The 23723-nt window shown below is 37.2% G+C and overlaps 1 protein-coding gene across 4 annotated transcripts in view; it reads right to left on the bottom strand.

Annotated features, from left to right (window-relative positions):
• The window catches only part of SHOC2 (SHOC2 leucine rich repeat scaffold protein), an 84398-nt gene that overhangs the window by 59959 nt on the left and 716 nt on the right, over positions 1–23723 (bottom strand). The window contains exon 1 of one of the 4 annotated variants that reach the window (XM_020905453.2): positions 23624–23700. The exons of 1 other annotated variant lie outside the window; for it this stretch is intronic. The gene's annotated coding sequence lies outside the window, so the exon portion shown is untranslated. Of the gene's footprint in view, positions 1–22897; positions 23071–23459; positions 23550–23623; positions 23701–23723 lie in introns of those variants that run through there. 2 more of the 4 variants (XM_020905449.2, XM_020905451.2) reach the window with 2 other exon arrangements.

Genomic DNA, 23723 nt, shown 5'->3' with positions numbered 1-23723 from the left:
GGTAGCAGCAGATAATGTTTATTTAGTACTTACTGCTTGTCAGGCACAGTACTAAATGCTTTTAGCTCTTATCTCATGAAGTCCTTGCAACAATTCAGAGGAAGATTAATGTCCATTTATAGATAAGGAAACTAAGGCTCAAGAGTAATCAAACAACTTGTCAAAGATCACACAGACCATAATTGACTAAGTCACAAGGCAAATACAGTTCCAACTCCAAAACCCATGTCCTAACCACTATACTATTTCAGAATATATTAAATGGTTATACATAACCACGTAAATAATCAGGATTGACACAGGAATCAAGGAAAATTTTTAACGGAGCAAGATTTTAAAAGGTAAGATTGCTTTCTATAGTCTAAAGAAATGCTAAATTTAAAAACCCAATATAGAAAACCTAAATATCTTCACAAAATTATTCTCCCTTCATATAGATCACACTAGTAGTTTGCTAAGAAATCTGGTGTTCAAATGAGAAATTTCTTCCAATAATGTATTATTATATGCCTAAATGCATAATTCATATAACTTTCAATTCAACAAGTTCAATTATTTTCTACTGAGTGGTATCTTCCTGAAAAGTAGGATAAAAAGAATATATTTTATAAATTAATTTTAATTCAGTACCTTACAGTTTAACTCTTCAACCAATTAGCTCCACTTTTCCATTAACAGAATACATAAATGTTTCAATAACTGACCACTAGAAAGTGATAACACAGCTCAGTTTAGAAACATGCCTGACTCGTACATCTATAGCGAATGCACTAATTATTAAAAGCTAGTACTGACTAGTCCCTTCTAGTAACAGTGTCATAAGATCCAGCAATCCCACTCCTGGGCATGTATCAGGAGAAAACCATAATTCAAAAAGATACACATACCCCGATGTTCACTGCAGCACTATTCACCCTAGTAAGGTCATGAAAACAATTTAAATGTCCATCAACAGAGAAGATGTAATATATATTACACAATGGACTACTACTCAGTCATAGAAAAGAATGAAAAATGCCATTTGCAGCGACATGGATGGAACTAGAGATTGTCATAGTGAATGAAGTAAATCAAAGACAAACAGCATATGATACCGTCTATATGTGGAACCTTAAAACAAAAATGTACAAATGAACCTATTTAGAAAAGAGAAGTAGAGTCACAGATATAGATAACAAACTTATTTTTACCAAGAGGGAAGCGGGGGAGGGATAAATCGGGAGGTTGGGAGTGACATATGCACACTACCATACATAAAACAGATAACTAAAAAGAGTCTACTGTGTAGCACAGGGACCTCTACTCGATACTCTGTAATGATCTATATGGGAATAGAATCTTAAGAGTGAATATATGTGTACATATAATTGATCCACTTTGCTGTACAGCAGAAATTTATAGAAATTGTAAAGCAACTACACGCCAATACAAAATTTAAAAAGAGTACATGCTTATTTTTTAACTATTTTTCTCTTTCCTAGGATAAAGAGAATTATTCACATAAGTGAGAGAGGGGAAACTGGATGTTCAGAGACTTGAGGAGTTCTAGCTATATTAAATTTGACTCACCTTATAACCTAACTCAGTCTCTATCCTGTATTCTAATGTTAAATGTACATATCTGCTAGCTAATTTCTGATCTAAAGGAATTTAGTTAAAAGTATTATTGAAAAACATAGATTTCAAAGGGGGAAACTATTGTACTTCAAGGATTCAAAGAGAATTTCTTTGAGACTCTATACAAACTCACTGCTACCTAAAAACAAACAGGAGGAATTCAGTGGCAAAAACAGTAGATCAACTGTAAAGAGTCTTCAAGGACAAAAAAAATATGACCAAGAATACTGAGTTCTAACAATATAGTTCAGTATAAAAACAGGTAAATATTATTAAACATGTAAGAACTGAAGGAATATTGTTCCTATGATTGCTCTTGAAGAAAACATTAGTTAATATAATTCAAACACCCAAAAGATAAACAGAAAAACTACGACCTCCTGGGCCTCAGTACCACCCACCAGTGGGCTAACACCAAGTCTGGGACCCTGAGGCCCCACAGTCAGTGACTTCAGGATCCAGCTCTACCTACCAGTAGGCGCACCAACATCAGGTCTCAGGCTTACCCACCACCAGACAGCACAAGTCCCACTCACCAGTGGGCCAACATCAGTTCCAGAACTGCTGTGGCCCCACAGCCAGTCTGTAAAGATTCAGCCCAACCACCAGCAGGCCAGCATTACCACAGGACTCCTCTGTCCATGGAGCCAAATGTGCCAGGACCCAGCCTTACCTGCCAGCTGCCAGCAGCCTCCACAAAAGGTGGGGCCTGGCCACCAACCAGGCCACCCACATCTCCGTGTACCCACAGAAGACAGCCCACCTCAACACAAAGGCCAGAAGAACTCACACAGAGGACATTTTTGGAACTTAAATCTCTGGTGACTACAGGGGAGTGTTCTACTGGGACCTATAAGACATTTTCTATATAAGGCCACTATTCCAAGATCAGGAAATGTAACCAACCTATTGAATAAACAGAAATAAAAGCAGGAACCTGGGATTCCCTGGTGGCTCAGTGGTTAAGAGTCTGCCTGCAATGCAAGAGATGCAGGAGAAACAGGTTCGATCTCCCAGTCAGGAAGATCTCCTGGAGAAGGAAATGGCAACTCACTCCAGTATTCTTGCCAGGACAATCCCATGGACAGAGGGGCCTGACAGGCTACAGTCCATGGGGTCACAGAGAATCAGAGGCGACTGAGCACTAAAGCAGGCAAAATGAGGGGGAACAAGTTAAAACCCAAGAAGAACTAAGTGGAGATAAGGAATCTACCCGATAAACAGTACAAGGTAATGATCTTAGAGATGCTCACAGAACTTGGGAGAAGAAAGAATAAACACAGTGAGATTTAAAAGAGTTAGAAAATATGAAGAGCAACCAGAGATGAAGAATACCATAAATGAAATAAATACACTAGAAGGAAACAACATCAGATTAGATGATGCAAAGGAATAAACAAGTGAGCTAAAATCAATAATGGAAATCACTAAAGTTGAAAAGAAAAAAGAATAAAAAGAATACAGACAGTCTAAGAAACCTCTAGGACAACATCAGCATACTAACATTCACATACAGGGATCCCAGAAATGTGTATGGGGTGGGGGGATGGGAGGGACACAGAGAACATACCTGAGGACAGAACAGTTGGAAATTTCCCTAACCTAGGGAAGGAAACAAGACACCCAGGTCCAGAAAGCACAGAATTCCAAACAGGATCAAACAAAAGAGGACCACATCAAAGATACAAGTTATATACATACAACTACCAGCTGTTTTTCAGCAGAAACTCCACAGACCAGAAGAGAAAAAAACGCATGATATATTTTAAAAAATGAAAGAGAAAAATCTACAATCAAGAATACTCTCCTGAGCAAGGCTTTCATTCACATTTGGAGGAAAGAGCAAAAGTTTTACAAACCAGCAAAACGTAAAAGAGTTCAACACCACACAACCAGTTTTGTAAGAAATGTTAAAGAAAAGGCCACAACTAGAAATATGAAAATTACAAAAGGAAAAGTCTCATTGGTAAAGGAAAATATATAATAGACTGATAAACCTTGTAGGAAGGTTAAAAGACAAAAGTAGTAAATATCATCTGCTACACTTTGGCTGGGAAGTTCTGGTTCATCCACCATAGTCATCAGACATTGCACCTTTGGATTTCTATTAATTTCGGCCTTTACAAAATTATCTTAATGGAAAAAAAATCAATTTCCTGGAAGACTGTAAAAGGCACCTGGAATAGTTCTTTGCTCAAAAAGATAAAAAGCTTCAGGAAGATGGATATGAAGCTGCCTGAAAAAAGGCAGAAGGTAGGGGAACAAAATGGTGAATACGTTGTTCTATAAAGTTCTTGGTGAAAATGAAAAATATATCATTTACTTAAAAACTAAAAGAACTTTTTAGCCAACCCAATATATAGAGAACATTCCATCCATAAGTAGCAGAATAAGTGTTCTTTTCAAGCACATATGGAACATTCTCCAGGATAGACTATAAGCTAGGCCACAAAAAAAGTCAGTAAATTTAAGAAGACTAAAATTATATCAAGCAACTTTTACAATCACAAGATGTGAGAAAAGAAATCAACAAGGGAAAAAAAACTGCAAAAAACACAAACACATGGAGGCTAAACACACTAAATATGCTACTAAACACACAATGGATCACTGAAGAAATCAAGGCAAAATTTAAAAAAAAAGAAAAAACCCAGATAAATGAAAATACAATGAGCCAAAATCTATGGGATACAGCAAATGCAGTTCTAAGAGGGAAACAGTGATACAAGTGTACCTCCGGGAGCATTAGGAACCTCAAACAACCTAACCTTACACTTGAAAGAATTAGAAGAAGAAGAAATAACAAAACCCATTGTCTGGTGGTTCAGATGGCAAAGAATCTGCCTGCAATGCCGAGACCCAGGTTAAATCCCTGGGTCAGGAAGATCCCCTGGAGAAGGGAATGGCAACCCAGTCCAGTATTCTTGCCTCGAGAATCCCATGGACATACAAGCCTGGCTGGCTACAGTCCATGGGGTTGCAAAGAATCAGACATAACTGAGCAACTAATACACACTTATTTACTTAATGTCAGCAGAAGCAAAGAAATCATAAAGATCAGAGCAAAAACACATGAAACAGAGACCCAAAAAAAAAAAAAAAAAAAGCAATGGAAAAGATCAATGAAACTAAAAGCGAGTTCTTTGAAAAGATAAACAAAATTGCTAAACCTTTAAGTAGACTCGTCAGAGAGGGCCCAAATAAATAAAATAAAAAATGGAAAAGGTGTTACAACCAACATCACAAAAACAAATGATCACAAGAGATTACTATATGAACAATCATATGGTAATAAAATGGACAACGTAGAAAAAAAGGACAAATTCCTAGAAATGTACAATCTCTCACAACAGAATCAGGGAGAAACAGAAAACATGGAACAGACTAATTATCAGGAATGATATCGAATCAGTAATCAAAAAATTCTCAACCAATGTAAGTCCAGAACCAGACAGCTTCATAGATGACTATCACCAAATATCAGAGCTTCCCTGGTGGCTCAAATGGTAAAGAATCACCTGCCCTGCAGGAGACCCAGGTGTGATCCCTGGGTTGGGAACATCTGGAGAAAGGAATGGCTACCTACTCTAGCATTCTTGCCTGGAGAATTCCACAGACAGAGGAGCTTGGTGGGCTACAGTTCATGGGGTCACAAAGAGTCAGACATAACTGAGTGACTAATACTTTCACTTTCACAATACTTTATGCTGCTTTATACCTTTCAGTACACCTCAATAGTTATAGCTTGATCTGTATCTTAATCTCTTAGTTATAAAAGATGAGGAAATAAGCACAGAGCTATAATAAACATAGATGAACGAAACACACTCATTAAAGGAAAAAGTCTGATATTAGATCACAAAATAAAATATAACTGTGTATACTAGATTCACCCTCATCCTTCCCAAATATGAAAGGATGAAAATGAAATACAAGCAGACTCCATATGTTCAAAACAACATAGGGATTATATTGGCACAAGGATATTCACTGTAGAACTATATGTAAACAATAATATATTCAAATAACCTAATTGGGCAACAGACAGTAAAGCTTTCTGGGTAATAGTTAGAACTCTGTAGACAAGACTGCTGGAGTTCAATTTCCAGTTCCCCAACTACCTAGCATTTTACTTAAAATTTCTATGCCTCAGTTAATTTCTCTGTAAGAGGAGGATAAAATAATACTACATACCTCTCAAGATGTGGTATGAAGATTGTGATGAAGATTACTAATAAGTATTAAAATGCTTGTTAAAATAGGCCCTAGAACATACAAAGCACTGCAAAAATATTAATTATAAATAAGTGAGAAAAACCCAGCTGTAGAACAGCATATTGTACTACCATTTATGGGAAAAAATATATATATATAAATATATGCTTATATGTACAAAATACAGAGGTACACACAAAACTGATAGTGGTTTTGTAGGAAAGAAAACTAGGCAGAAGTCTCAGAGTAGAAGAAAGATTTGCTGCATGTGTCTGTATCTTTTGGACTCTGTATCATAAGCATATATTGACCAGACAGAAATCAGTACTTAAATTACCCTTAAAAATCTTAAGGAATCTAAGATAATTGAACACAGTACCATTTTTTTCTACTAGTTCTATGACCACTATGCCTAAGGTATATTTACTCAGATCAAAGGTTACAAACAGGAAACTCCCAGAGACAAATGTATTTCTTCAAAGTATCTATGAAAGCTCAGATATTTAATATGTTACTGTATAATATACAAAAGGAATTTATCTTTGGAGACAACATTACAAATACAAATGTCAAAAAAGTGTTCAAAGTAAAGTGCATATAAATACCAAAACATTAGAAATAACTTACAGGCACATCAACAGTGTTAATAAATTATAGTGCCACACAATGGAGTATCATTCAGACATTTAAAATGATAGCATACACACATAAATTTAGGCATAAAATTACAATTTTGCACATAAATGATAAACAGTAAATTATGGACTCTTCGAAGTTCCCTGGACTGCAAGATCAAACCAGTCAATCCTAAAGGAAATCAACCCTGAATATTCATTGGAAGGCCTGCTGCTGAGCTCCGATACTTTGGCCACCTGATGCATTGAGCCAACTGCAAAAGATCTGGAAGCTGGGAAAGACTGAAGGCAAAAGGAGAAAGGGAAAGCGAAGCCAAGATGGTAGATAGCATCACTGACTCAAACAGACATGAATTTGAGCAAACTCTGGGGGACAGTGAAGGACACATGGGGTCAGAAAGAGTCAGACAAAACTTAGCAACTGAACAATACCAACAACAAACTATGGACTCTTTCTACACAAGAATACAGACATCCTTCATTCCTTTTCATTGTTATAATTTGTGGTATGACTACACCATAATTTACTTAATCATTCTCTTATCAACTGACATTTAGGTTATTTCTATTTGCCTTCTGGGGGGGGGGGGGGGTGGGGAGCACAAATAATGCTTCATTGAACATAAATCTTTATATACAGGAACCAGTATTTCCATAAGGCAGGGTCCTGAAAGCAGAACTGTTTGGTCAAAACTAAAGTGCATTTGAAATATGTATGCTAGTGTCAGTTGCTCAGTCGTGTCCAACTCTTTGCAACCCTCTGGACCGTAGCCCATCAGGCTCTTCTGTTCATAGAATTTTTCAGCAAGAATACGAGACTGTGTTGCTATTCCCTTCTCCAGGGGATCTTCCCAATCCAAGAACTGAACCCTGGCCTCCTGCACTGCAGACAGATTCTTTACCGGCTGAGCCACCAGGGGAGCACTGAAACATGTGTAAGTAGTTCTAAACCGTCTTCTTTCAAAGAAAATGCATAAATCTACACTCTTTCAATCTTGACCATCATTATTCTTTCTCATTTTTATCAATATGATGTATGAAAAATGACATTATCTAATCTATATTTTTTTAATTAGTGACGGTGAAGAAATCTTTCCATTCTTCCACTGTTTGTGGTATTCAGGCAAAATACGGACCTTAGCTACATTATGTGTAATACTCATCATGGATTTTTCTTAATTTGCCAATATTTTATCATTGGAGGAGAAAGAAATGGCAACCCACTCCAGTGTTCTTGCCTGGAGAATCCCAGCGACAGAGGAGCCAGGTGGGCTGCCATCTATGGGGTTGCACAGAGTCGGACACAGCTGAAGCAACCTAGCAGCAGTAGCAATCACTGGAAGTTTCACATACAAATTCAGACTACTACTTCTCATTTAAAAAAAATTTTTAAATCTGGGCACCACTGGGTCAACATTTATTAATGACAAAAACTAGTGGTGAACAGAAGTTGTGCCCACACAGTGCTCTCCAACCCAACAATCTCATATATAATCCCTACTGAGTTCACTCATTTATGTTACCTGCCTGATCTGTTGCAGGAATTTAAGTTTAGCATTCCACTACTACTGAGTTACTTGGCTGTAACTAGTTATGAGAATTCTTCCTATGAAGGATATATATATGTGTGTGTGTGTGCGTGTGCGTACATATAGGTAATTATATAAAGTATTTCCTGTCTCAATTTCTTAACTTAATGATACTGTTCATATATACATATACAAATAAATTGTAAAGTCTTAATCAAATGTTAGCAATGTTTATCCTTGGTTATAAGAATGGCTTTCGCTTTTATTTACCTTTGTATCATTTTTTAAAATATATACAAGAAGAATTTCCTCCTTTTACAATCAGTGAGGGGGGGAAAGAAAAAGCTATGTTCATTTTGAAACAGAGAATGATAGTTTGGTTATCTTTAAACTGACAAAGAAAACTCTAATATATGATACCAGAGGAGGGCAACATAATAATCAAACCCATTTAAATTAGCGTGTATGACAAAAACTACTGTAATGATGTAAAGTAATTAGCCTCCAACTAATAAAAATAAATGGGGAAAAAAAAAAAAAAAAGACTGTGTAACAGGGGAAAAAAAAAAAAAAATTAGCCCACAATAGCTCATGAGGAACCAAATATAGCCAATATTTCAGATTTGAACTGTAATGTACACTGCTTTTACAAGAGATATTCAAAAGTGCCTGGAGTGATCTGATTCATATTGAAGTTACAAAACCAAATTTTTGAATACTGGCAGTTCAGAAACCAGCTTTTTCTCCAATTATGAATATTTCAACTTTCATAAATAATAGTTTCATTCAGTCAACATTTAAAACATACTAAATGCCATGAACTGCACAAGGTGCCAAATATGCAACCATAATAAAGCATGTTATCCTTACCTGTAAACTAACAAATAAGTGTAAAGGCAAAAAGAGCGTGGTAAGAGCTGTTGAAGCACAAAGGCACTTATGAGCCTTGGAAAGGCTTCTTGTTAGAGACAAAACCTAAGAAGAGATCAACTAAAGAGTGGGAGAGGGGCAGGAATCCTAAAGTCATACTGACTCCTCTCTCTCCTTCATCTTTCATATCCTAACAATCACTAAATCCTACTCGTTCTTCCCATAAAATTACTCCTGACTCTTCAACTTCTCTTTATTCTCAATGCCATTACCCTGAGCCAGGTACACTGAACATTCTCCTGTAATAGCTTTGTAACTGGTCTCAAGCATCCACTCCCCACTTTATTCTTATCTAATCACTACATTGTAATTAGAGTAATCTTTCAAATACTCAGGGATTCCCTGGTGGTTCAGATGGTAAAGAGTCTGCCCGCAATGTGGGAGACCCAGGTTCAATCCCTGGGTCAGGAAGACTCACTGGAGAAGGAAACGGCAACCCACTCCAGTATTCTTGCCTGGAAAATCCCACAGATGAAGGAACCCGGCAGGCTACAGTCCATGGGGTCGCAAAGAGATGGACACGACTGAGCAACTTCACTTTCTTTCTGTCTTTTCAAATACTCAAATCTAATCAACCAACTGTCCAAATTAAAACACCTGGATGGGAGAGGGGGTGGTCCCACAAACATAGCCCTCAGGGTAAAATCCAAAATTCTTAGCAATAATTCTCAAGCTTTTCATGATCTGGCCCCTGACTTCAGCCACAACTCCAACATTCCCCACCTTGTCCTCTGGTCACATACACTTCTTTGCAATCCCCCAAGTCCTGCTAGCTCTTGTCCCTAAGACTTTACATGAGCTATTTCATTTGATCAGAAACCAGCATAAAATGATCTCGGTTCATTGCCAAGGCAAACCATTCAATATCATAGTAATCCAAATCTATGCCCCAACCACTATGCTGAAGATGAATTGGAACAGTTCGAGGAAGACCTACAAGATCTTCCAGAACTAAAACCAAAAAAAAAGTGTCTTTTTCATCATGGAGACTGGAATGCAGAAGTAGGAAGTCAAGAGATACCTGAAGTAACAGGCAAGTTTGGCTTTGGAGTACAAAATGAAGCAGGGCAATGGATAACAGTTTTGCCACGAGAATGCACTGGTCATAGCAAACACGCTCTTCCAACAACACAAGAGACAACTCTACATATGGACATCACCAGATGGTCAATACCAAAATCAGATGGATTATATTCTTTGCTGCTGAAGATGGAGAAGCTCCATACAGTCAGCACAAAAAAAGACAAGGAGTTGACTGTGGATCAGATTATGAACTCCTTATTGCAAAAAACAGGCTTAAACTGAAGAAAGGAAGGAAAACCATTAGGCCATTCAAGTATGACGTAAATCAAATCCCTTATGATTATACAGTGGAAGTGACAAATAGATTCAAGGGATTAGATTTGACAGAATGCCTGAAGAACTATAGACGGAGGTTTGTGACACTCTACAGGAGGCAGTGATCAAAACCATTCCTAAGAAGAAGAAATGCAAAAAGGCAAAATGGCTGTCTGAGGAGGCCTTACAAATTGCTGAGAAAGGAAGAGAACCGAAAGGCAAGTGAAGAGGAAAGATATACCTATCTGAATGTAGAGTTCCAAAGAATAGCAAGGAGAGATAAGAAAGCCTTCTTAAGTGAACCATGCAAAAAAATAGAGGAAAACAATAGAGTGGGGAAGTCTAGAGATTTCATCAAGAAAATCAGAGATACCAAGGGAACATTTCATGCAAAGATGGGCACAATAAAGGATAGAAACGGTATGGACCTAACAGAAGATATTACAAAGAGGTGGCAGAACTGTACAAAAAAGGTCTTAATTGACCCAGATAACCACAATGGTATGGTCACTCATCTAGAGCCAGACATCTTGGAGTGGGCCTTAGGAGGCATTACCATGAACAATGCTAGTGGAGATGATGGAATTCCAGCTGAGCTAATTCAAATCCTACAAAATGATGCTGTTAAAGAGCTGCACTCAATATGCTAGCAAATTTGGAAAACTCACTAGTGGTCACAGGACTGGAAAAGGTCACTGCAATGCCAAAGAATGTTCAAACTACCTCACAATTGCACTCATCTCACATACTAGCAAGGTCATGCTCAAAATCCTTCAAGCTAAGCTTCAACAGTACAAGAACAGAGAATTTTGCAGATGTACAAGCTGGATTTAGAAAAGGCAGAGGAACCAGAGATCAAACTGCCAACATCTGCTGGATCATAAAAAAAGCAAGAGAATTCCAGAAAAACTTCTACTTCTGCTCCATGGACTATGCTAAAACTTTTGACTGTGTGGATCACAACAAATTGTGGAAAATTCTGAAAGAGATGGGAATACCAGACCACCTCACCTGCCTCTTATGAAACCTGTATGCAGGTCAAAAAGCAACAGTCAGAATTAGACATGGAAAAATTGACTAGTTCAAAATTGGGAAAGGAGTCTGTCAGGACTGTATATTGTCACCCTGCTAATTTAACTTACATGCAGAGTACATCATGGGAAATGCTGGGCTGGCTGGAGCACAATCTGGAATCAAGACTACCGGGAGAAACATCACAATAACCTCGGATATGTAAATGACACCACCCTTATGGCAGGAGGCAAAGAAGAACTAAAGAGCCTCCTGATGAAAGCAAAAGAGGAGAGTGAAAAAGCTGGCGTACAGCTCAACATTCAAAAAACTAAGATCATGGCATCTGGTTCCATCAGTTCATGGCAAATAGATGGGAAAACAATGGAAACAGTGACTTTATTTTCTTGGTTTCCAAAATCAGTGGATGGTGACAGCAGCCATGAAACTGAAAGACACTTGCTCCTTGGAAGAAAAACTATGATAAACCTAGACAGTATATTTATAAAGTATAAAATATTTATATTTTATATATTTTTATTTATCAGTATATTTATATTTATCACTTTGCTGACAAAAGTCCTTCTAGTCAAAGCTATGGTTTCTCCAGCAGTCATGTACGGATGTGAGAGTTGGACCATAAAGAACGTTGAGCGATGAAGAATTGAGGCTTTCAAACTGTGGTGTTGGAGAAGACTCTTAAAGAGTCCCTTGGACAACAAGGAGACCAAATCAGTCCATCCTAAAGGAAATCAGTCCTGAATATTCATTGTGATGTTGAAGCTGAAGCTCCAATACTTTGGCCACCTGATTCGAAGAGCTGACTCATTGGAAAAGACCCTGACGCTGGGTAAGACTGAGGGCAGGAGAAGGGGGTGACAGAGGATGAGACGGTTGGATGGCATCATCGACTCAACGAACATGAAGTTGAGCAAACTCAGGGAGATAGCAAAGGACAGGGAGGCCTGAAATGCTACAGCCCATGGGGCTACAAAGAGTTGGACATGACTTGGCAACTGAACAACAACAACAGAAACAGCTTTACAGTTCTTCACTGAGCTAGCTCCCTGCACCCTTCAGATCTCAGTTTAAAGATCAGGGAAGTCTTCCCTGACTACTCAAAAGCATTTCTGAATACTGTCTCACCTCTCTGTGCTCCCACTTAAAACTTCCCCTATCAGAGTATTTTTTACACTGTATCATACTTGTCAGATTAGCTATTTCACTCCCTCATTTAAAGCAGTGGGAAAACAGGGAGCCTATTGTCTTTTTCACAGTTTTATTCTAATAGTTATAAAATAATACCTAACAGTTTAATTTATTGAAAGAATTGTTAAGTATTTGTTAACTTGGGCTTTATCTACCATACTAAATAGCAGCTTTCCTACAGTATTAAAGTTCTTTACAACTTCAAAGATACTGTGAACTTTTTATTAAGCACACAATAAGCATGTAGTAAACACTTGCTGAAACCAGTTGAACAATAAGCAAAGACAAAAATCTTGTCTCATTGCATATACTCTATGTACTCCTTATACTCTACTTAAAATTAACTCTAAATCGCTCAGATTTTTTAATGAGTAACTAAAATGGCAAGATTTCAACTATTTTCTTTGTTTATACAGATCTGAAATGCTCCTTATATTTACTAGTTGAAAGAAATAAAATTCTCTCCCCTCCAAATCACATAAAGCAATGTATTTTTGTAATTCAAGTTAAAAAGGGAATCTTCAAAACTGGAAGACCAAAGATTGAGAAAGTACCCAAAACTAACATGTTCAAGGGAATGTTATTGTTCAGAGAGAAATGGAAAAACACTGCCTTAAGCAGCATGAATGAACATGATGCAAGAGTTAATTTTCATGTAGGCTAAAGAAACAGCTGTAAATAAATAAATTGTTCTATATTAGTCCATGTTAATTAGAATCAAGGCAAGAGTGCACAACTCATAGCATCTCTAAATTCATTTTCCCCCCTCTGCTAAAGAGGCAAAATGAAATAGTTTGGACTAACACACAGGGAAACTAAATTTTATACAGCAACAAATACATGAGTTTTTCAAGAAATCTGGTATTCCTTCTTATGGGAAGGCACAAGATTTATTATGCAATTTTGATTCTGAGCAAACAAAAGTTTTGAGCAAAGAACTGAAAATCTGTTTACTCAACCTAAAAGTCAAGCCATAAATGAGATTACAGCTTTCTTGTACAACACACTTCACTATATACATAATTGTAAGATTCTCCAGCAAAATAAAAGGAAGAGGGGATGGGGGAATTTAAATGTCTCAATATAACTAAGATATAATAATTAATGTCATATCTTGATCAAACTTAATCTGAAAAGTTCGTACTCCACACAGTCTAAAAAAGAAAAAAAAGATTTGTGAATATTTGCTTTAACAGACTTTCTTTCCCAGGAACTCAAAACATGTCACACAGAACCTAAGTATTCTCAAAGAACACTTTACTCTTCATTTAACATGGGCTAATCGGCAATAAATCAAAAAGTTGGTTACCTAATTATCAGCGTAAAGCAAACGAGATAAAATGTAATTGCTAGCTTAGGTTATATGCACTAAGGTGACTACAGTATTTAAAAAGTATTTTCAACTTAGAATTTGATTTTCAGTACTTTTAAGCTAAAAATTAATCTTTTAATTTTAAAAAACTTTTAAAGCAACTTTTTAAAAATTGCTTTTTGTGTGTATAAACCCACACATTCCTTCACTAGATCTTATCTGATCATAAAGTCTGTCCATTACTCATTCTATAAACTATCAGAAACTGTCAGGAAAAAAATATAAACAAAAATAAATTTACTACACATATCAAGATTAGAGGAGCATGGTCTCAAGCCAGGTATATTACATTTAAGAGTCAGCATTTAATAAGTTGCCTTTATTATAAAACAAAGTTTTTCTCATATTCATATAGTTCACTTTTTAGACTATTTAGATGAAGACCAGTATGCTCAGTTAGTTATTTATCTACTCATCCTAACAGCTGTTAAAACAGGATTTACATTGCATTTGGGGCCTTAATAATATAATCTCATTATCTCTGTATTACATTTTAAAAAATACCCCAAAGCAAAACTCTTCCTCATACAAGATCAAAAGAAAAACATGGAATAGTCAAGCCCAATTTAACTTAAGGTTAATAAAGACTTTCTCCCATCAGAACCTACTCTAAATATGGAAAGGCACCCCGAACTTATAGATTTGAATATATATATATTTTTAAATTTTTTTGTAATCTAACATATTAAATCTAACCAGTTCCCAACTGGTTAGATGTACTATCTACTACAGTGAGACTATAATTGCAAAATATGAGTCACACATAGTTTACAGAAGCTTTAATGTAAAAAATTCTTACATCATAAAAATGTAAATAATTTAGTAATTTGCAGGTAGCAATTGATTTCTTTAAATTATGCCAGAAAAAAACAACAACATTATTTGGCCATACTTAAAGCAATTCAAACATTATCAAATTGTTAGTTATAAAAGCTGGATAATGGTATGGTCAGAAAAAAGATTTTTATTTTTACACATGATCTACCTTTGTGGATTATTCATTTGCAAAGAATTTGAACATAATGGGCTTCCCTGGTGGCTCAGCTGGTAAAGAATCTGCCTGCAGCGCAGGAGACCCTGGTTTAAATCTTGGGTCGAGAAGATCCCTTGGAGAAGGGATAGGCTACAACTTCAATTATATGAAACTTAGTTTTAACTTTCTTTAATAAAACAAGTATCTTCAAGATCTTACTACAGGGTCATTATAAAAGTATCAATTAGCATAATGTGTGTGTGGGGGGGAATATCAGGTATAAGTGAGCTCCAGTTGAAAAAAGGCCAGATAAGCTTATTTTTGCATGTAGATAATTAGTTATGCACTAAAGCATTACTCACAGAGCTAACTCTATAAAAATCACATAGCTGACTTTAAAGGCAAATTTATTAACTCCTTGCTTTTTCATATCACAAAATCTTTAAACTGAAACATTTAACTCTAAAATCCATTTGTCTGATAATAATAATTAATGTAGATCAACTCAGTACCTTTTTAAATTAACAAAATAAGCTGGTAAAAAGTATGTTTTACAAATGTCTTGACAGTATACTGTCTTGAACAACAGATATAAACTAGTCTCATACTTTACAGTTAGTTTCTCATCAGTTTCACTATCTGTTTCTCATGGTCTGACACAATGCTGCAACATTAGGGTTGCACAACATTCTGGGGGAAATGAATAAAATTATTTACACTGAAATACTTAAGTCCTGTACACAAGCATCATGACAATTTCACAAGAGTTGTCAAACTTTTTAAATAAACATATTAATAAATTTTAATAGAATTTTTAAGTGCTTGTTTCAAAAACTGTGACTCCATTTTAAAGAATCATTGTTCTCAAGCCCCAAAACAATTTTTGCTTTTCATGCCTTATTTGCAACCTAAAACATCAACTGATTTATGTCACTCACTCACCCAGTGACCATCATTCTATTTGATCATCTTAAGGTCTTTCCTGCCCAATCCAAAGCCCAACACAGTCTCACATTCTGGACCTTCAATATACTTTGTTCTTGTCCTAAATACTCATGTTCTGTGTGTACTACTATAAGCTATTATATAACAGGAGGTGGGATAAATTAAAAAATACTGCAGCACTATAAGCCATTTAGCATGCTGAGTTTCCACAGTTGCTTAGTGGGTGTTCTGAAACTAGGCCATACTTCTAGTATTAAGAATTTCAAATCCCTACTTCCAAAGTACAGAAATAAATGTTTTCAAGATTAAATCATAAAACCTTACTATTTTAAGCTGCCTGGTATATAAGTATCCCATTTCTGTGATTTTAAAACTGTAATTAACACATGGTAGATAAACCAATATTTGTTTCAGCAACAAAATAAGAAATAACTAGCTCTTTTACCTATCCTTATATAGTCAGAGAACTCAATAGATTACAAAACTAAGACAAAATAAATTTATGTGAACCAGAACTAAAGCCCTTTAAGTGAAATATCAAATTCTTTATCCCAAAAGACATAAAAAACAAAGTTGAATTAAAAATAATATATTTCAGGTCATCTAAGCTGCTACATTTTACAGACTTCTAAAACAAGTAATTATGACCTCCAATCTAATTTTTCCAGTCTAGGTTACCAAAAATAAACAATAAAACTGTCTTTAAGGACTTCCCTCATAACTCAGTCAGTAAAGAACCTGTCTGCAATGCAGGAGACCCAAGTTCAATTCCTGGGTCAGAAAGACCCTCTGGAGAAGGAAATGGTAACCCACTCCAGTATTCTTGCCTGGAGAATCCCTTGGACAGAGGAGCCTGGCAGGCTACAGTCCATCGGATCGCAAAAGTAGGACACGACTTAGCAACTAAACCACTACTCTCTTCAACAGTTTAAAAGTTGTTTTATGTCATTTTGACATATCACTGCAACAGGGATGTTTTCATTCAAAACTGATAAACATAATTGTTACTCAGTTTTACATATTTCGTACCTCAGTACACAAAGAAACACATGGTAGGTATAAAATCCAAAACCTTTTAAGGCAGTAATAATATACTGCACTAAATCATGACTTTTAATCATGTTCTTCAACTTAATTTTACTTAATAAATATTATTAATACCTACTATATTTCATCTCATTAAGCAAATATTTCCAATAACAAAAGGCTAACATTAAAACTTGTTATCATTTTAGATGGAAACCTGTCTGAAATATAATACCTGCTCCTGTGTCATTATCAAAATTTACCAAGAGCAATTAATATCTTTGTCATGATCTTACATCTCATTTTGGCGATACTATTCTACATATAAAACAAATGGCATCTTAAAAGATTTTAAGTATTTATCATATTAATTTGCCTTAAACTGCTATATTTTTTAATGCCTTACGTCTGCTTTTTAAGTACTTTACCCTTCCTCTTATTTTCAACTTTCATATGGCCTCTAGGAGCACGCTAGTCCTTTCTACATTTGGCTACCAAACTTTAAAATAATTGCACATTATAAAATTTTAAAGATCCCTCAGTTAAGGCCTAGGGGGTTCTAAGAGCAGAAAATGTATTTAAGAGCAAAAGCACTATTATATCTTTGTCCTTTTTAGTGGCCTCTTTGTCTGGGGGCCCTAGACAAATTTTCTGTTAGAAGCCTTACAAGGTCAAGACATTGTGTACTGGAGAAATGGTAGTAAAGAGCACAGAAATACTTGATGCTCATCATGAAGCCTACAGTAATGCAAAAAAGACAAGACATTAAACACATCATTACAAAAATGATTAGTATTATAAAAAGGAAATAACAGGTGGGAGACATTTAAAACAGGAGAATCTAACTAGAGATCAAAGGCTTCCCCAAGGATGTGATATTGGGGCCTGACCAGCAATTAGGTTAGCCAGGTGAAGAGAGCATGGGGTTTTATCCAAGGAGATGACACCAGAAAGTTTTAGTTTCCTAAAAAATAACCTTGAGATAAGTGAGATGTTATAACATTTATATGGGAATTGCTAAAATGTGAAACATTTAAAAAGGAATTTCTCAGATTCCTATAATGAAAATAACAGGAAGGACTGTTGTGCTTAGTTGCCCAGTCGTGTCCGACTCTTTGTGACCCCATCGACGACAGTCCGCCATTCTCTTCTGTCCATGGGGATTCTCTAGGTAAGAATTCTGGAGTGGGTTGCCATGCCCTCCTCCAGAGGATCTTTCCAACCGAGAGATCAAATACAGGCCTCCCTCATTGCAGGCAGATTCTTTACCGTCTGAGCCACCAGAGGAGCCCAACAATACTGGAGTGTGTAGCCTCTCCCTTTCTCCAGGGGATCTTCCCGACCCAGGAAGAGAACCGGGGTCTCAGGTACTGCAGGCAGACTCTTTACCAGCTGCTATCTGGGAAGCCCCAACAGGGAGGAAGAAAAAAAGGTAAATATGAGAATGTTTTAAAATGGGAAACTATGGCACTCTGGGAGGGCTGAAGTTCCTTCATTTCATCCTCAAGTAAGTATTAAATCACACTGCATGAAAAATTACTTTTTAATAGTCAAGTTCAGAGAACTTTTAAATCTTAAAAAACTTTTAAAGGCATACAAAGACTTCTAGCAGGCTACTGGTATATAACTACTGATCATACAGTCTGACTTTTAAGCAAACAGTGGCACTCTGAAGTATGGAAAGAGGCTACTTTTAATGTTCTCAGAAGAGTGCATTTTAAATATCTGCAAAATAACTCACTATGACTTCTAAGGAAGGAAATTCATAAATGTTACTCTTAACATGATACATAAAGGCTGAGAAAAATGTATTTAAGTATGATATGAGAAAAATATATTTAAATATGATTTTGAAACATTTTATCATTATCCAAGTTCCATGCTTCAGAATTATTTCACGTTAGGCTGATATGTTCTTCTATTTAACTACGAAAATATACTTAGTTAAAAATTTTAAATAATAATTTGGAGCAGATTCCTAACATTAGTGCAGATCCATAGTTCAAGCCCCAAATTAAATGAGGCACAAAAGGCATACAATCTCTAAAAATAATAACTTCAACGAAAGCCTACTGTATGACTTAAAATATTAACATTAGGTCATAGACGGACTCCAAATTGTTATTCCCTGCAATTCTCCAAATGGACCTTAACATCTCTAACTTCTATGCTTTTTCTACCCTCCATCCAACTTATTCCTCAAGAGTTAGCTCAGGTTATATCCTTCAGTAAGCATGGCTGATTATACATGCAGTCTGAATTAATTCATCTGAGTTCTTCAGTGTATACTGCCACCAAAGCACTTGTCACACTGCAAAACAATTAACTACTGTTTGTCCCCTTCATGCAACAAACCATGAACTTACTGAAAGTAGGAAACTGTATATTTATCTCTGTACCTTCACAGACTGGGACACACACAGCACTCAGTACAAGGTCTATGACATTAGTGAGTATAAAACTAGTTAGTAAGAAACACTTACATAACAAAATTTAAAGGTTAACTTAAAAACTATCTGCAAAATTGTGAAAGTCCTGAAGGCAGTGCTGTACAACACAAAACTGGAAACAGAGAAAGCCCAAATTTAACTGATGAAATTAACTCCAAATTCTAGGCACAAATTTAACTGATGAAATTAACTCCAAATTCTAGGCATTACCCATGTCAGAGCACATCATTTCTACTTTACCTACAAGGCATTAGAAAAACTAAAAGAAAGAAGATTTATCTGTCAATGGTGAAATAACGAAACTTGCAGGATTTAAAAACTGTCTGAGGGCAGATAAGATGCTTAAATTATGTGTTCACAGTGCTATGAACATTATAAGACAGACATTCCAAAATACTTCATAGTAGTCTTTCAGGTTCATTTCACATAGGGACAAATCATACCCTCTTTCAAGGTCACCTGTAATGTTTTAGCTTCAAGCAGTATGTTTATTATTTCCAGTAGAAGAAACTTTAACTTTTTCTAGCGTGAAACTTTCTGTGACCAAGTATGATCTTTACAAAAGTTAGAATGAGATACATAGTGTGAAATAATCTAATTAGTTCTTTAATTCTTGATAATGGGAACATCATATTTTCTCAAAAAGCACATATGTTACCAACATCTCAAAAGCTGAAGAGCCCTCTGCAATTAGAATATGCTTTTCATACATTAGAACTTTGATTTGCTGAGTTAAAGATGATGTGCTAAAGAATTGGGAACCAGGAGGAAATGCCAAAGACAGAAGAAACATTATGTTAAAATAATGCAACTACATGTTTCAGAACATAAATCAGTTTCTTAGACTCACTCATGCTCTTCTCTCCCTGTGCTGGTTGACACTGCATTTCAGAGCACTCCGATACTTGAAGCACACCACAGGTCAACTTGCGACAGAAATTTTTCATATTTTAAAAGTCAGAGTGGGTAGTGAGTAAAATACAAAATTTAACTACTGTGTTAAAAAAAAATTTCCAGAAAGACACACAGTACACAACTTTGATACAACGTAAAATTCAGATGACAGGAATAGCAAACCTGACCTATATATTCTTTAGTCCGTAAAAGATTTAGCCTTCAATTATAATATGCCTAATGCTTAATGTGAAATACGTAATACAGGAAATATAAGTCAAATAATAAGCAAAAATAGCAACAAATTTATTTGCAGTACTCCTTTTTCAAGTATCACATAGAAGTACTTTATCATTCTGCTGCTAAATTACAGCCCATTTCTAATCCATCTATAACACAGTATTTACTAATTTTCCACGGGTCTTATTAGGAAATGTCAAAGTTTTATATCTAAGTTTCCTCTAATTGATATCTTATAATCCAGTTAAAGAACACCTCCACTAAGCCCAAGTTATAGACCTCAGAACTCACTGAAGGACTTGGGAGTCAGCTTGTTTTTCTGTTGTTGTTATTTTATTGTTTTGTGAGTGTTTTGGTCTTGTGAATTTTTTTAAATTACCATAAGCATATATTCTATGCTTTTTCATTCATGGAAAATACACGAACGATATAGTGAACTGAATCATATGAAGACACAGTCTTTCATTTAATCTTCAACCTCCAAAGAAATTCATCCTTATATCTGCATGCCCAGGTTAGTGTATATTTTTCAGTTAAAAAAAAACACCACAACAGATTTTGGTATCCTTTTCTCATATGATATTTAAACTCTAAAAACCATTTAAACTGTTTAAATACAAGTCTTACAGAAATACTAAATTACACAACAAATATTGATAATCCAGCATATTTTTAAAACAAATATGACTGCAATTTAACTGCCTGGATAACAAGGAATTTCAATTTTCACGCTTGCCCTCAAAATCCATACAGGTAAAGCAAGGCAAAAAAAAATATATCAGCAGTTATTCAGAAGCCATCTTTGGGAACATTCCACCTAGAATTCCAGTTTATTATCTCTCTTGAATATGAGAGAAGCCCTCTCCCAAGTCACTGAAGAAACAAAAAAAATTCAAAAAGTATAATTTCAGCAAGCATAGCAAAAGAATTTATGATTTTAGTGTTCCTTTTGAAAAGTGAAATGTTTCAAATTTCTGACTGGTTTCTAGTTCACAAGTTGCTGTGTCTTACTTGTTACCGTTATCAAAACAGTTCTGATCAACTTTCTGCATATGGTAGCTTCAAAACTTGAAAAAAAAAAACCTCAGCTGCAAGTTATTAATGTATTTCTTAACATCACTCTTTAATCCATTACCATTCGTAACAAATAAAAGAGAAAATCTTAAACAGTTGAAAAATTGTATTAACAATCAGAAATCAGAAAACAAATGCCAACCTATGATCAATGTGTTTTTCAAAAACTGAACAAACGCTGGGAAAAAGTAGTAACCTTAGAGATAGGCCATGTCCGTTATTTCCAAACTGGCATTTCAAGAATACAGTTTTATATGTCAGCTTTATGTTACATTTAAACCATTAGACAAAGCCTTTATTTTTCTGTGGTCTATTTTAAATGCATATGCATAATTAAATAAAACTTTTACAATGTACCTAAGGTCCAAATTAGTATTTAAAAGATTTATCATATTCAGTCTAAGATCCTTTTGCAGTTAGGAAACGGTCATTTACATAATTATTCCTAATAATTCTTGTCACTGTCACACAAAAAACATAAACACTTAACAAATTCAAACTATGAACTGTAAGCTTGCTGAATGTCACAAATTGTACACAATAGCTAAATCTCCTCAAATACATAGTAACAAACAATTACAAGGGCTACAGCATGTAAAGGTGAGGGTAGAGATTAGCAACTAATAAACCGAGGTCATTAAGACAATCTTTCAGGACTGATGCTGTCAAAAATACTCGGTGATACAAGTGTACTCTAAGATTCTGAAAAACTTAACAAAAAATAGTTTTAGATACAACTATCCATTACTCTTGCGTACTGAGTAACAAGAAAGTGCTGACATTTACGAAGAAGTGTACAATACTGCACAGGTGTAAGCTTAGATATAGACTGGTGGTACTTATCATGAGGGAGGCAAATACTCTACAGTCCACATCTGCAACCCAATTTTGCTTCAGCATCCCTAGAGACTTAGAAAACATTTTTTGGGTAGATTGCAAAACATTGCTTCCTCTTTTATTCTCATCACCCCCATTATGATACAAAGCAACAGACAAGAAAAATCAAATCACCAACTCAAAGTGCTGAAAGCTTAAACACACACACAAAAGCATCTTCTTTCCAACTATTGAAACGGTATTCATTCCACCTGTTTGTAGATCCACACTAACACGATTACACAAACCCTCTGCTGATTTTTGAGGGAAAAAAAAAAAGAAGGCAATTAATGGCTTGGAGTCATTCTTCTTCTACCTAGGAAAGGAGGGGAGGGAGGTGGTACAAAACAATGGATACTGAGGGGCTGGAGGAAAATCGTTTTGTCCCGAAGCCTCTAGCACTGGGGGGGGGGGGGGGGGGGGGGGGGAAGCGGGGAGAAGAGTACTTTTCCTCTACCCCTAAAAGCCTCCGCGGAAAAAGGTTGCCATTAGGCATGTCCAACAGAGCACTACTTGGATGCCTACAAGTCGCTTCATAAGCAACACACCCAAAGCCGACTCACCACTCTTCAAGGAACCGAGAGGAGCCGGTGAGCGCGGTGGGCTTTGGGGAAGGGGCGAAGAAAGACTCCACCCCGTATCACTACCGCTGCGCCAAGGCCCCCGCCAACGACTCGCACGCCCACGGGGCGCCCCGCAGCCTGGGCCCGGTGACCCCAGGAGCCTAGTGGAGCGAGACTATCCTCCGGGCGCCCCCGGCCCCGGCTCTTGCGCCGGTTAGTCCTCGCCCGGGCGCTGTCCCGGCCGACCGGCCGCCCGCCGCCACCGCAGGCCCGGCCCCCGGACACTGTCAGCCGGCCGGCTCGCTCTCGGTGCTCGGCTGCGGGCCCCGCAGGGGACTCAGCTCCCAGGGCCCGGGCCTCCCGGCGACAGCACCCAGGAAAACGGCGGCGGCGGCGGCGCCTCCTAGGGCCCCGGCCCCTCGGGCCTCGCCCCGGCCCCGCCGGCTCGCGCCTGTCAGGACGCGCGGGGCCTCCCCCTACCGACCGACCGCCCGACGGACAGGAAGGAAGGCAAGAAGAACCAGCCAACAGGCACCCTCCCGCCTCGGCGGCCCCTGGTTACCGTCAGGAGCCCGGACTTCGCCATCCTCCTCGCTCGCCCTCCTTCCTCCTCCTCTTTGGAAGCGACGCTGCCCAACCGCCGCCCCCCGCCCGCCCCTCCCCCACTCGCCCCGCCCCACCCCGCCCGCCCCTCCACACACTCTCGCTCCTACCGCCCCGCCCCACCTCTCGAGTGCAGGCCCGTCAGTCGCCAGGGAAGAGAAACAGGCGGGGCCAGGGCAGCCAACGCTGCCCAATCAGAAAGACGCACTGTCGCCAGCGACGC

This window comes from Odocoileus virginianus, chromosome 7 (assembly GCF_023699985.2).
Source record: "Odocoileus virginianus isolate 20LAN1187 ecotype Illinois chromosome 7, Ovbor_1.2, whole genome shotgun sequence".
NCBI classification, from domain to species: domain Eukaryota; kingdom Metazoa; phylum Chordata; class Mammalia; order Artiodactyla; family Cervidae; genus Odocoileus; species Odocoileus virginianus.
This window is presented reverse-complemented; position numbering and strand designations above follow the sequence as displayed.